This window comes from Lissotriton vulgaris, chromosome 7 (assembly GCF_964263255.1).
Source record: "Lissotriton vulgaris chromosome 7, aLisVul1.2, whole genome shotgun sequence".
NCBI lineage: Eukaryota > Metazoa > Chordata > Amphibia > Caudata > Salamandridae > Lissotriton > Lissotriton vulgaris.
This window is the reverse complement of record NC_141695.1, coordinates 1,761,374,201-1,761,386,324: the sequence shown is the minus strand read 5'-3', so window position 1 is coordinate 1,761,386,324 and position 12,124 is coordinate 1,761,374,201. Positions and strand designations below refer to the sequence as shown.

The following is a 12,124-nucleotide window of genomic DNA, read 5'->3' as shown; positions in this document are numbered from 1 at the left end:
CTACTCCTGACTCTGTTCAGAGACGGAGTCAGCTTCCAAGTACTGAGGAACGGGGAGTTTTAGACTCCACGGCTCTCAGATGGATTACAAAAGTTAGAAGATATAGTACGAAAGATGTGTTAGAGACATTTATGCAATGGGGAGAGCCAACACAGCGATACGTCTTCGACGAGATGTGCTCGTTGTTGCGTGAGGAAATAGAAGAAGACGATGTCGAATCAGATTTGGAAGATTTAATTAAGATTCAAAAAGAGTTTGCTGCTGGAATGATAGTGGGCGATAATATAAAGGAAGCGATGGAACTCATTTTGAGTTTTAGGAATGATCCATCTCTTCGTTCCCCGAGAGATTTAGAGAAAGGTAGAATGAAGCTAAGTCGCCAATATCCTATGAGGGAAGTTCCTCCAATTTGGCGCGAAGCAGTACAACGTGATGATAATGCGGGTATTGCAGCTGCTCCAGCACAGTTCCAAAGAGTATGGATACATATTCCGTGGAAGCGAGCAGAAGTGTTAGCAGTGAAACAGGCCTTGCCAGATCCACGTAAGAATCCAGCCGGATATTACAAGGAATTGACACAGACAGTTGAGGCTTGTATAATGAACTTAGCCGACATTGATATGTTGTTTGGTAATGTAGTTCCACAACCAGTGTGGGCTAAAATTCGTAGAGAGGATCATCAGGCTGCTTTAGGTGGTGATTGGGCAGCTATCACTGCAGCAGATGCTCAACAAATAGGTGGTGCGAAACCCGAACCCCTAATTGCTAATCTTCCTGGCAGAATAATAGATTTAATGAAGACTCTGATGCCAGCATTGCGTGTTAATTGGGATAAATTATCCGCATGCAAGCAGAAGAAAGACGAAAGTGTCTCCGACTTCTTCACGAGGTTCGAAGAGACTTTTGTAGACCATAGTGGTCAGGATATGAGCACTGAAGGAGGACAGAGATTGTTTGTCGATAAATTTGTGCATAATTTGTTACCCGAATTATGCAATAAATTGAAAGACTCAGAAAGTGCGTGGGCTGTATCTACGACAGCGCAAATACTTGCGACTGCACAGTACTATGAAAATAGGGATAAAGAGGAAAAGGAGAAATCAGAGAAGAAAACGAAAGATTTAAAGACTAAAGTTCTTTTACAGCAGGCGTATCCGCCTCGCATGAATCAGACTAATATGCAACAGAATTCGTATCAAAAGACAGATTATAATTCGACCAGGCCTCAATACCAGTGGAATCAGTGTGCGTACTGTAAGAAAGAGGGTCACTATAAAAATGATTGTCAGATTTTAGCGCAAAATAATGCGGCAGCAGCTCAGAGAGGTCGTGGTGGTTTTGCACAGAATTCTAGAGGTCGAGGACGAGGTGCTATGCCTCCACAAACTAATGATCGTCCTTCTAATCACTTTGATCAGCGAAATGTACAGTCAGCTCAACAGAATAGATCTCAGCAATATCTTGTTGAGGATTATTGTGAAGTTGAAGAGGGATTTCAACAAAATGGGTACTAGGACAGCCATAGACAGAGAGAGGGAGTAGTATCAGTTCCAGTGGATCAGAGTGGGCCTTATGTCGCAGTAGCAACATCAGGTGTAGTCGAACCGTTTCTGTTGGATACTGGTGCCGCAAAAAGTTCTATCATGCATGCGAAACTCCCTGGCGCACCTTTGTCTGGCTCAACAAATGTTTCCGTAGGTTTTTCAGGCGCCCCTGTGTACAACCCGATATCTGGTCCTTTGTCTATTTCTGTTGGACCGTGTCAATTGAAAGCACCCCTGATTTTGACGACAGGTTGTAATGAAAATCTGCTTGGTTTAGATTTGTTAAAACGACTATATGCGACATTGTACTGTTCTCCGGAAGGAGTACAGCTTACTTTGGGTAAAAGACTCACCTCTCCGATGTACTTGTCAATGGACAAACTCCCGCCGGAGCTACGTTCACTCCCTGATTCTCTTTGGGCGACTGGTCCCAACGATGTAGGTCTACTAGAGATTCCACCGTATGTAGTAACTTTGAAAGCGAATGTGAAATTTCCAAGAATTCCTCAATATAAAATATCGAATGAAGGTGAGCGTGCACTCTTATTGATTGTGCAAGATTTGATTAAAAAAGGTGTGGTTGAAGAAACGCGAGGAAATGTTTGTAATAGTCCTGTATTGCCGATTTTGAAACGAACAGATCCTACAAAGCCTCCAGTCTATAGGTTTGTCATAGACCTTAGAGAAGTTAATAAGATTGTAATTCCGCAGTTTCCTGTAGTGCCAGACATTACTGCTTTGTTAACATTGATTCCCGCTACAGCTACATGGTTCTCAGTTATCGACTTGAAGAATGCCTTTTTCAGCATTCCGATAGCCGAGGAAAGCAGAGATATTTTTGGCTTCTGTTTAGGAGGTCGCAGTTTCAGATTTAAACGCGCTCCACAAGGCTACTGTGAAAGTCCATCTATTTACAGTCAAGCTTTAAAAAGCCAGTTAGATTCTTTTGTCCTTCCTCCAGGTTCTGCCCTAGTACAATACGTAGATGATCTTTTGGTGGCTGCCGATGACAAGGAAACTTGCAAAGCAGCTACAATTTCACTATTGCATCATTTGTCTAATTTGAATCATAAGGTGTCACCTTCCAAAATGCAATATTGCTGCCAAGAAGTAACCTACTTAGGTCATCTCTTGTCAAAGGAGGGAAGGAAGTTGACCCCAGAAAGAATAAAAGCAATTATGCAAATGAGTGTTCCACGCACACAGAGGGAAGTACGTGCCTTTCTAGGTATTACCTCTTACTGTAGGCAATGGATCCCAAATTTTTCACTTTTAGCAAAACCGTTGGTAGCTTTGACTGGGAAAAATGTTCCGAGTCCGGTGCCATGGTCTGATGAATGTCAAGAGAGTTTTGCTGAATTACGAAAAGCTTTGTGTTCAGCTCCTGTATTGGGCACACCTGATTACAGTAAGCCATTCACGCTCTACGTTCACGAAAGAGAAGGTTGCGCGTTGAGTGTCTTGACACAGAAGTTTGGTGATAAACAACGCCCTTGTGCGTATTTCTCATCAACATTAGATCCGGTAGCTAGAGCATTGCCTAGTTGTTTGAGGGCTACAGCGGCAGCTGCAGCTTCCATTCGGCAATCTGCTGGTTTGGTGATGAACAATATGCTAGTGGTCATGGTTCCTCATGCAGTGGACACACTCATGAACCGAACGAAGACACAACACCTTACTAGTGCGAGATTATCTGGTTACGAGCTGACGTTATTAGCGAGTCATATTCAGATCAAAAGATGCAATGTATTGAACCCAGCAACATTGTTGCCGACTGATCAAGAGTCGAGTGATTCTGAGCCACATGACTGTTATTTCAAAACGGAGGAAGAGACAAAAGGTCGTATCGACTTGAGAGATACTCCTCTATCCGACCCAGATGGTACGCTGTATGTGGACGGGTCATGTTTTAAATTGGAGAATGGTGATGTGACTGCTGCCTACGCGGTAACGACTTTGAAGACGATTGTGGAGACTGCAAGAGTGAGTCAGAATTCTGCCCAAGCTGCAGAGTTAATAGCTCTTACGAGAGCGTGTGTTTTAGCTGAGGGAAAGAGAGTGAATGTGTTTACAGATAGTCAGTACGCATTTGGCGTAGCCCATAGTTTTGGCCGGTTGTGGAGAGAAAGGGGTTTCATTACGTCCCATGGGACTAAGATTCAACATGGTCAGCTAGTTAACGACTTGTTAGAATCTCTAACCTTACCGACTGAAGTTGCGATTGTGAAGTGCAGTGCTCATAAAGCAATCACGGATGATGTTGGTCGGGGAAATGCCTTTGCTGATGAAACCGCTAAACAGACAGCTAGAGATATGATGAGTAGAATGTATGTTGCTACGTCTGCAAGATGGATTGCTGAGTCTGGAATGTGTGAGGACACAATGGAAAGTGTGAAAGAGATTCAGAAAGAAGCGACTGAGGAAGAGAAACGCGTATGGAGAGAAAGTACGGGCAAATTGGACTCGAATGGATGTTGGATCGATTTGACAGAACAGCAGCGTTGGATGTTGCCTGATGCGTATGTGCTTGCAGTAGTGACGATGGCGCATGGAGTGGCGCACATAAGTTCTAAAGGGATATGTAAGATGTTAGCTCCGGTTTGGAAGAATGAGGGAATCAGTAAGTGTGCAGAGAGAGTGGTGAAAAATTGTATGGTGTGCTTGATGCATAATCCTGGCAAGGGAACTCCAACTCCAGCTGGTCATTTTGCTCCTCCTTCCTGTCCCTTTGAAGTAATACAGTTAGACTTCATTCACATGGAACGCTGCAACAATTTAAAATACGTCCTGGTGGTGGTTTGTGCTTTTTCTAGGTGGATAGAAGCATACCCACTAAAGGACAACACTGCTTTATCAACTGCCAAAATTCTTCTCAAAGAATTTTTCCCTAGGTTTGGAATGCCACGGATTGTATGGTCAGATAACGGAAGTGAGTTTATAGGGAAAGTTATGCAGAGTGTGTGTGCTGGTCTAGGATTGAAACAAAAATTTCATAGTGCGAACCATCCCCAGTCTGCTGGTTTAGTCGAGGGTTACAATGGCACCCTCAAGCTTAAAATAGCCAAAATTCAAGCATCCACAGGTTTGGCTTGGCCAGACGCACTTCCTTTGGCCTTGTTATCAACGAGAGCAACAGTGCATTCTAGAATAGGGCTTTCTCCATATGAGATTGTATTTGGCCGCCCGGCAAATGTCTGGGGTGTGCCAAGGCCTAAACAATTCTGCTCCATTGAATATCCTATGTTGATAGACTACCTTTACGACTTGACTGCTAAATTAAGTCTTATTCATCAACAGGTCTTTGATGCTTTGCCAAAACCTCCGGAGAGTCCAGGGCATCAGCTGAAACCCGGCGACCACGTGGTGGTCAGAAATTTTGCGAGGACAAAGAATCTTCAGCCTCGCTACATCGGCCCCTTCCAAATCCTGCTGGCGACGAGGACAGCTGTACGTGTTGCTGGTCGCAAGCACTGGATCCACGCTTCTCACGTAAAGCGTGTTCCACTGCCGCTGCCCTACGACGACTGGGTGAAGAAGGGAATTGGTGCCTCCGAATATGAAAAAACTCCAAAATTTGTCCCTTTCAGCGATGCCGATTTGATTTCTGACACTTTGAAACGTGACTCTCCTCTTGAAAAGACTGCTTTGAACATTGAACATTTGTCTCCAGCATCAGAAGAAACTTTGCCATCTGCGAACGTAAACTCTGCAACAGCTGCTAGTGATACACTATTTTCCGATCAAACAGTACCAGCGAAGAAAAGATACCACCTTAGAAGCCATAAAACGAACTTATAAAGCAGGCAACTGCATATTGTGATTTTGATATTTATATACATTGGACTTTTTTTTGCCTTCAGCCAGGAAGTTTGCTATTGTTTATTGTTTTTAATAAATTGCCTTGCCGTCTGGGTAGCCGTAGGGTCGTGGCTGTGTGCCTAGTTTGAATTTGCAGGGGTCTGACACAAGGTCGATCTTTCTGTTAGTACTGGGAACTCCCAGGGCTGACAGAGGCATTTTCATCTACGTACACATCATCAGTGGTCGCGAGCGGATTGTAGAAGATGGAACTTCCTGCGCTGCAACGAGAAAATGTGATTTACGTTCGCAGAAACAGACTAAATAGAATTCTTCATAGCAAATGTTTCTTGATGCAATGTGCCATTACATTTTTGATTGTTTTAGCAACACTGGTGGGTGGAATTGTCTTTAGCATAAATTTGATTTTTGTGCCAGTATCTACAGTACCTCCCCTTGATCCTGCTATTTCTACTGTTTCTTCTATACACTCTTTTCACTCGTTTCCGGAACATGAGCAAGCTCGACGCTCAGAATTCATTAATAATACTTTTGTACAGCTCTTGCACCAACACCAACTGGTAGTTAACACGACAGACTGTTGGGTATGTGGCTTGATACCCCACACTATGGATAAAGGTATTCCCTATCTGGTTTTGCCTTTCAGCTACAATGGATCATTTCAGGCCCTTCAAACCATCTTTGCTTATGCTCTTGAGACCTATCCTCCACGTCCACCACGTTCCACTAAATATAACTCTGCCAACAAAGCTTTAGTCCAGGGAATTATTGACATGATCAAAGACGTCAATAATACTCCATCATACCCTAGAGACGAATTACGAGTATATTTAAGTTGGAATACTTCAGAGTATCGCCTTAGTTTAGGAGAAAGCAAGCGTAAAAGCTCAACTCCAATCTGGGTCGTACCTCACCGAGGTCAGGTCTGTTTGCAAGGTAATGGGAGAAATCCGAGAGCTCAGCTAGGGAGGAGTGAGTGCGTAGAGACTTATGTGTTTCCGGCTAACTCTTCCCCTGCCTTTCTTACTGCTAGGGGTACCTATTTCATTTGTCGAGACAGAGCTTATACATGGTTGCCTGCCGACTTCTCAGGATCATGTTATATTGCTCGATTATTGCCTCCGACATACACTGCTTCACCTGATTACCACAGAACAAGAGTAGCGAGAGGTGTCTTCAGCAAGGAAGATACAGCTGGTCAGGAAGCTGGAGACTTCTTCAAAGGCTTCCTTCCGTTCTGGGGGCCTATGGCCAATAGTAGAAACATACGTCAGCTAACACGGGTAGTTGAATCTACTATTACTGAAACTGCTGGTGCCCTTAGCAATCTGACAGCTGAGCTTCAGGCGGATAGGCTCATGACATTGCAGAACCGTATGGTTCTAGATGTTATACTTGCAGATCGAGGTGGGGTATGCAGAATGATCCAATCGAGCTGCTGTGTCTTTATTCCTAATAATGCTCCAACAGTCTACGAGGCGATCTCTAAGTTGCACAAGATTTCGGACTCCATACATGTAGATGAGGGAAACTGGTCCTTTATGGAGTGGGTTTGGACTCTGATCTCAGCGTGGGGATGGAAGGTTCTAATGGTCATTGGTGTCATCTTAGTATTCCTATTCTCATGTTGTCTGATTATCCAGTGTGGTCCTGCTCTGTGTAGTCTTTGTGCTACAACCTGTTTTAGGAAACCACCTGCATTTGGAGAAAAGACACGAGAAAGGATGATGATACAACAACATGTCACTGACCTGATGAGCATAGAACTAGATTCAGACATAGATTGAGTAATTGCCTATGTAAGGGCAAAAGGAGGGTCTGAGGTTCCGTGACGGTTCCGTGACAACTTGAACCCGTGTTTTCAAGTTTGTCGGAAATACATAAAAATGGTATCAGTGAACCGCAAATGATCCATTTCATATATCCTAGTGTTTTCGCTACGCTACGAGCAAGAGCACTCCTTCCATTGACATATTTCTGATATACCCACGGCATCCATCTTAGATCGTGGCCGCCATTTTGTGGTTCCTTGCCCTCACATATGCAATAGCCTCTGATCATTTCATTCACTTCACTTTGATTAAGGACACGTAGCCTTAGCCGGAGATTCACCTCTTACATGACACGTGCACCTTAAACCAGATCACGCTGAAGCTGCATGACTCGACAAAGGCTGCCTCCTCTGCCCGAGGCCAGCCCACCTGAACTGGTTTTCCTGTCCATTGTACCTGATCATGATTAGGCGGCCGAAGCCGGTAGCCTTGCCCATTTACAACCCACAAACATCTCTTATCCCGTTTTCTATCTTCTGCACCTGGCTCTGCTCCTTTCCTTCTGGGCCTTTATTAGGGGGAGGTAACGAACTTTACGATGAGGCGGTCCGGGTCTTGAATGCAATATTGACAAGGGATTGTGATGGACTGGTGGGAACCCCTCTTCGTGATGTTTGGTATCAGATATTATCGACAGTTCCTGTGTAACGCCAAATATTTATTGTTTAGAGACACAAAAGGTTTGGGAATGTACCGACATGTGAAATATTTGCCTAGAGCACAATTTTTAGTATATAAGGAGCAACCCACTTTATACAAATCGAACAGTCTCCTAGATTCTGCCCGTGTGTAGATTCTGTGACTTCTGTGTCCCTGCAGTAATAAACCTTTGGTCTTTGACGCCACCATCGAGAAGCCCGTGTTTCTGTTTATTTGTGCACCAAGGCAGGTGGGACTCCGGGGTCTTTGGGTGTTGTACCCTGACACCTCTGGACGGAACCAAAAAGTCCAGAACTCCAGTCTGCATATAAAAGGACCGGAATTCCCCGGCGTCCGACTCTAGGACAGTCAGCCGACACCTCCTGAAGAGCGCTGTCTTGGTCATTAATATAAAAATTATACAAAACAGGAGCCAGAATACATCCTTGTCGGACTCCTCTTTTAATATTAAAATTCTTTGTCACACTCAGATCTTGGGAGAATCTAACATTCGCTCTGGTATTGCTGTGAAGATCTACTAGAAAGTCTACAATATCACCATCAACCCCTTCACCCTCATGGACTGCCACAACTTCCTTCTGTTCACACAGTCAAAGGCAGAAGACAAGTCCATGAAGGCGAGGTGGATGGTTCCCCTATGTGCCACTGTATATTTGCTTAGTATTAAAAAAAGATTGAGACATTGGGTTGTCGTTGAACGACCTCTGCAGAAGCCGTATTGGGAGATAGACATAATGTTGTTATCCTCAACCCAGGTTGTAAGTCTTTGCAACAGTACCCTTCCCATTACTTTCACCATAGAGTCTATGAGTGAAAGAGGTCTGTAACAATGTGCACTACGTTTATCCCCTTTTTTAAAAACAGGTACAATTGTGGAAACCCCCCAGGATTGAGGACATCCGCTATGTGCTGCAGCATTAAAAACTGACTTTAAAATTGGGGCCCAAAAAGAAGGCTCAGACTTACATAAATCAGGGGGGATCCCGTCTGGACCAGGTGCTTTCTCGGCTGTTAGTCCTAAAATTCCTTCAAGGATTTCGCCCCTTTCAAATATGATTTTGTTATCACTACAAAGGTGCCAGGCTATCAGTTTGTTCCAGGGGCAAACATACAAATGAACCAAGAACAACAGGAGAGAAAGGGTTTGGATGTTCACTCTTACACCCCTTTTCCTACTATTATTAAACAACAGAAGAGTGACAAATAAGTAAAGGACAACCTCGAGGTAAAACACGAAGTGTCTAGAAAAGTAAAAAGAAAACTCAGAGGGAAGGGACAATACAAAAGAAGTTTTTAAGAACCCTCACTCACCAACCTAGTGGTGACATACTTCATCACTGGGTTCCCACTGAAAAGACCTAATGTCTTTCCAGTGTGCTTCAACGCCTGTTTACAGCGGAGCTGGTTTTGTGTGTGTTAAGGGTGTTTTGTGAAGCCAAATAAAGCTAAGTGAGTGCCAAGAAATAGAAAAAAGTTAAAAAGTGCAAGTACGTGACTTTCAACTATTTTATTACTAGTCTGATTTGCACTGATAAAAAACAAGTGTGAATGGACCCATAGGTGTGGCCTCAATTATGATAGACCCCTAGTCCATACAAGTAAATTTGGTCGACATGTTTCTGCTTATGGCAAGCCCGAGTCGCTCAGATTTCTTCAGGACCTTAAAAATGTGATCCTCCGGTGGTGTACACGCCCTAAGGTGCACCCTGCCGTGAGGAATTTGTGTGAAAAAAGGATATATTTTCTTTTTGCCAAAAAAGTATGTTTATACTTACGGCTGTGAAGCCGTTTTAGACCCACGCAGCAATTTTGCTGGAGTCGTGTACCTGTGGGGAAGGAAAATTCCAGTAATTAGAGAGAAATATCCCCAGTAGGTACAGTGTTACACCAAGTTATTATTGGTATGTCCCATCACCCAAACAGGAGAAACACCTATATAGTGAACTAGTCATAATAAGTGTTTAATAGCCTTGGTCGCATTACATTAGTAGGCATAAGGTATCATTCCAGCCTATACGTGATTGTAAGCGCCACTGTGTCCCAAATTTCATGTGACATCATTATTCTACTCAGAAAATTACATAGATGGGTCTAAATTTAGTGTGTCCTCAAGACTCATGAGACGACAATTTCAGCCCAACAATTCAAAAATTGACGGTGAGTGAAATAAAAATTAACAACAACTACAATTTATAAAGCTGCACTAATCTCATCTTGCGCAGGAAACGGAATATTTACACACTCCGTGGTTTAAAAAGATGTCAAAACCACACCAACCACAGAACAAATGGAAAAACAGAGGTCCCTCTTAAAACTCACAGGAGGCACATCAATGCAAGACCTCATGGGCACATAACGCGGTGTGGGGTAATCTTCACGCTGCAAACTGTGCAAACGGAAAACAAACCGAAACGCTCTGATTATATACCGCCTGAAATTCGCATGGGGTCATAATGGCATTTTTAAGTATGGGCGTACAAGGCTCCCCCGGTTACTTACATTTTTGCCAGCGACTCCCCTCTCTGTACCTGATCAAGCACCACCGCGGCCCGGACTGAACGCCGAGATGCCAGTGTTCTCGGTATTAGTTCTTCCTGGTCTTACCACGTGACCTCAAGGGTCACGTGGTCTATCACAACAGAGTGCTAGAATTTTAAAGGAGACGCGTGCGATTACCATGCTTCTGATGTTCGTCTGATGATGCCTTACTGCGTATAAAGGGTGAATGAAATCCTATAATGTGACACCGACCCGGTTGATGACCAGGATTATCGACGAACTCTTCATTCCTAAATAACTTCTGAATATATTTGAGATGGCTTATAAGTCACGTTATATAATCTGTTTCCCGATTCGCAGGACGAACATCAGAAGCATGGTAATCGCACGCGTCTCCTTTAAAATTCTAGCACTCTGTTGTGATAGACCACGTGACCCTTGAGGTCACGTGGTAAGACCAGGAAGAACTAACACCGAGAACACCGGCATCTCGGCGTTCAGTCCGGGCCGCGGTGGTGCTTGATCAGGTACAGAGAGGGGAGTCGCTGGCAAAAATGTAAGTAACCGGGGGAGCCTTGTACGCCCATACTTAAAAATGCCATTATGACCCCATGCGAATTTCGGGCGGTATATAATCAGAGCGTTTCGGTTTGTTTTCCATTTGCACAGTTTGCAGCGTGAAGATTACCCCACACCGCGTTATGTGCCCATGAGGTCTTGCATTGATGTGCCTCCTGTGAGTTTTAAGAGGGACCTCTGTTTTTCCATTTGTTCTGTGGTTGGTGTGGTTTTGACATCTTTTTAAACCACGGAGTGTGTAAATATTCCGTTTCCTGCGCAAGATGAGATTAGTGCAGCTTTATAAATTGTAGTTGTTGTTAATTTTTATTTCACTCACCGTCAATTTTTGAATTGTTGGGCTGAAATTGTCGTCTCATGAGTCTTGAGGACACACTAAATTTAGACCCATCTATGTAATTTTCTGAGTAGAATAATGATGTCACATGAAATTTGGGACACAGTGGCGCTTACAATCACGTATAGGCTGGAATGATACCTTATGCCTACTAATGTAATGCGACCAAGGCTATTAAAAACTTATTATGACTAGTTCACTATATAGGTGTTTCTCCTGTTTGGGTGATGGGACATACCAATAATAACTTGGTGTAACACTGTACCTACTGGGGATATTTCTCTCTAATTACTGGAATTTTCCTTCCCCACAGGTACACGACTCCAGCAAAATTGCTGCGTGGGTCTAAAACGGCTTCACAGCCGTAAGTATAAACATACTTTTTTGGCAAAAAGAAAATATATCCTTTTTTCACACAAATTCCTCACGGCAGGGTGCACCTTAGGGCGTGTACACCACCGGAGGATCACATTTTTAAGGTCCTGAAGAAATCTGAGCGACTCGGGCTCGCCATAAGCAGAAACATGTCGACCAAATTTACTTGTATGGACTAGGGGTCTATCATAATTGAGGCCACACCTATGGGTCCATTCACACTTGTTTTTTATCAGTGCAAATCAGACTAGTAATAAAATAGTTGAAAGTCACGTACTTGCACTTTTTAACTTTTTTCTATTTCTTTGCACTCACTTAGCTTTATTTGGCTTCACAAAACACCCTCAACACACACAAAACCAGCTCCGCTGTAAACAGGCGTTGAAGCACACTGGAAAGACATTAGGTTCTTTTCAGTGGGAACCCAGTGATGAAGTATGTCACCACTAGGTTGGTGAGTGAGGGTTCTTAAAAACTTC

General features: G+C 43.6%; 1 protein-coding gene across 1 annotated transcript in view; it reads left to right on the top strand.

Annotated features, from left to right (window-relative positions):
- Positions 1-12,124, top strand: part of LOC147706607 (uncharacterized) — a 740,422-nt gene that overhangs the window by 214,030 nt on the left and 514,268 nt on the right. The gene's annotated exons all lie outside the window — the stretch shown is intronic.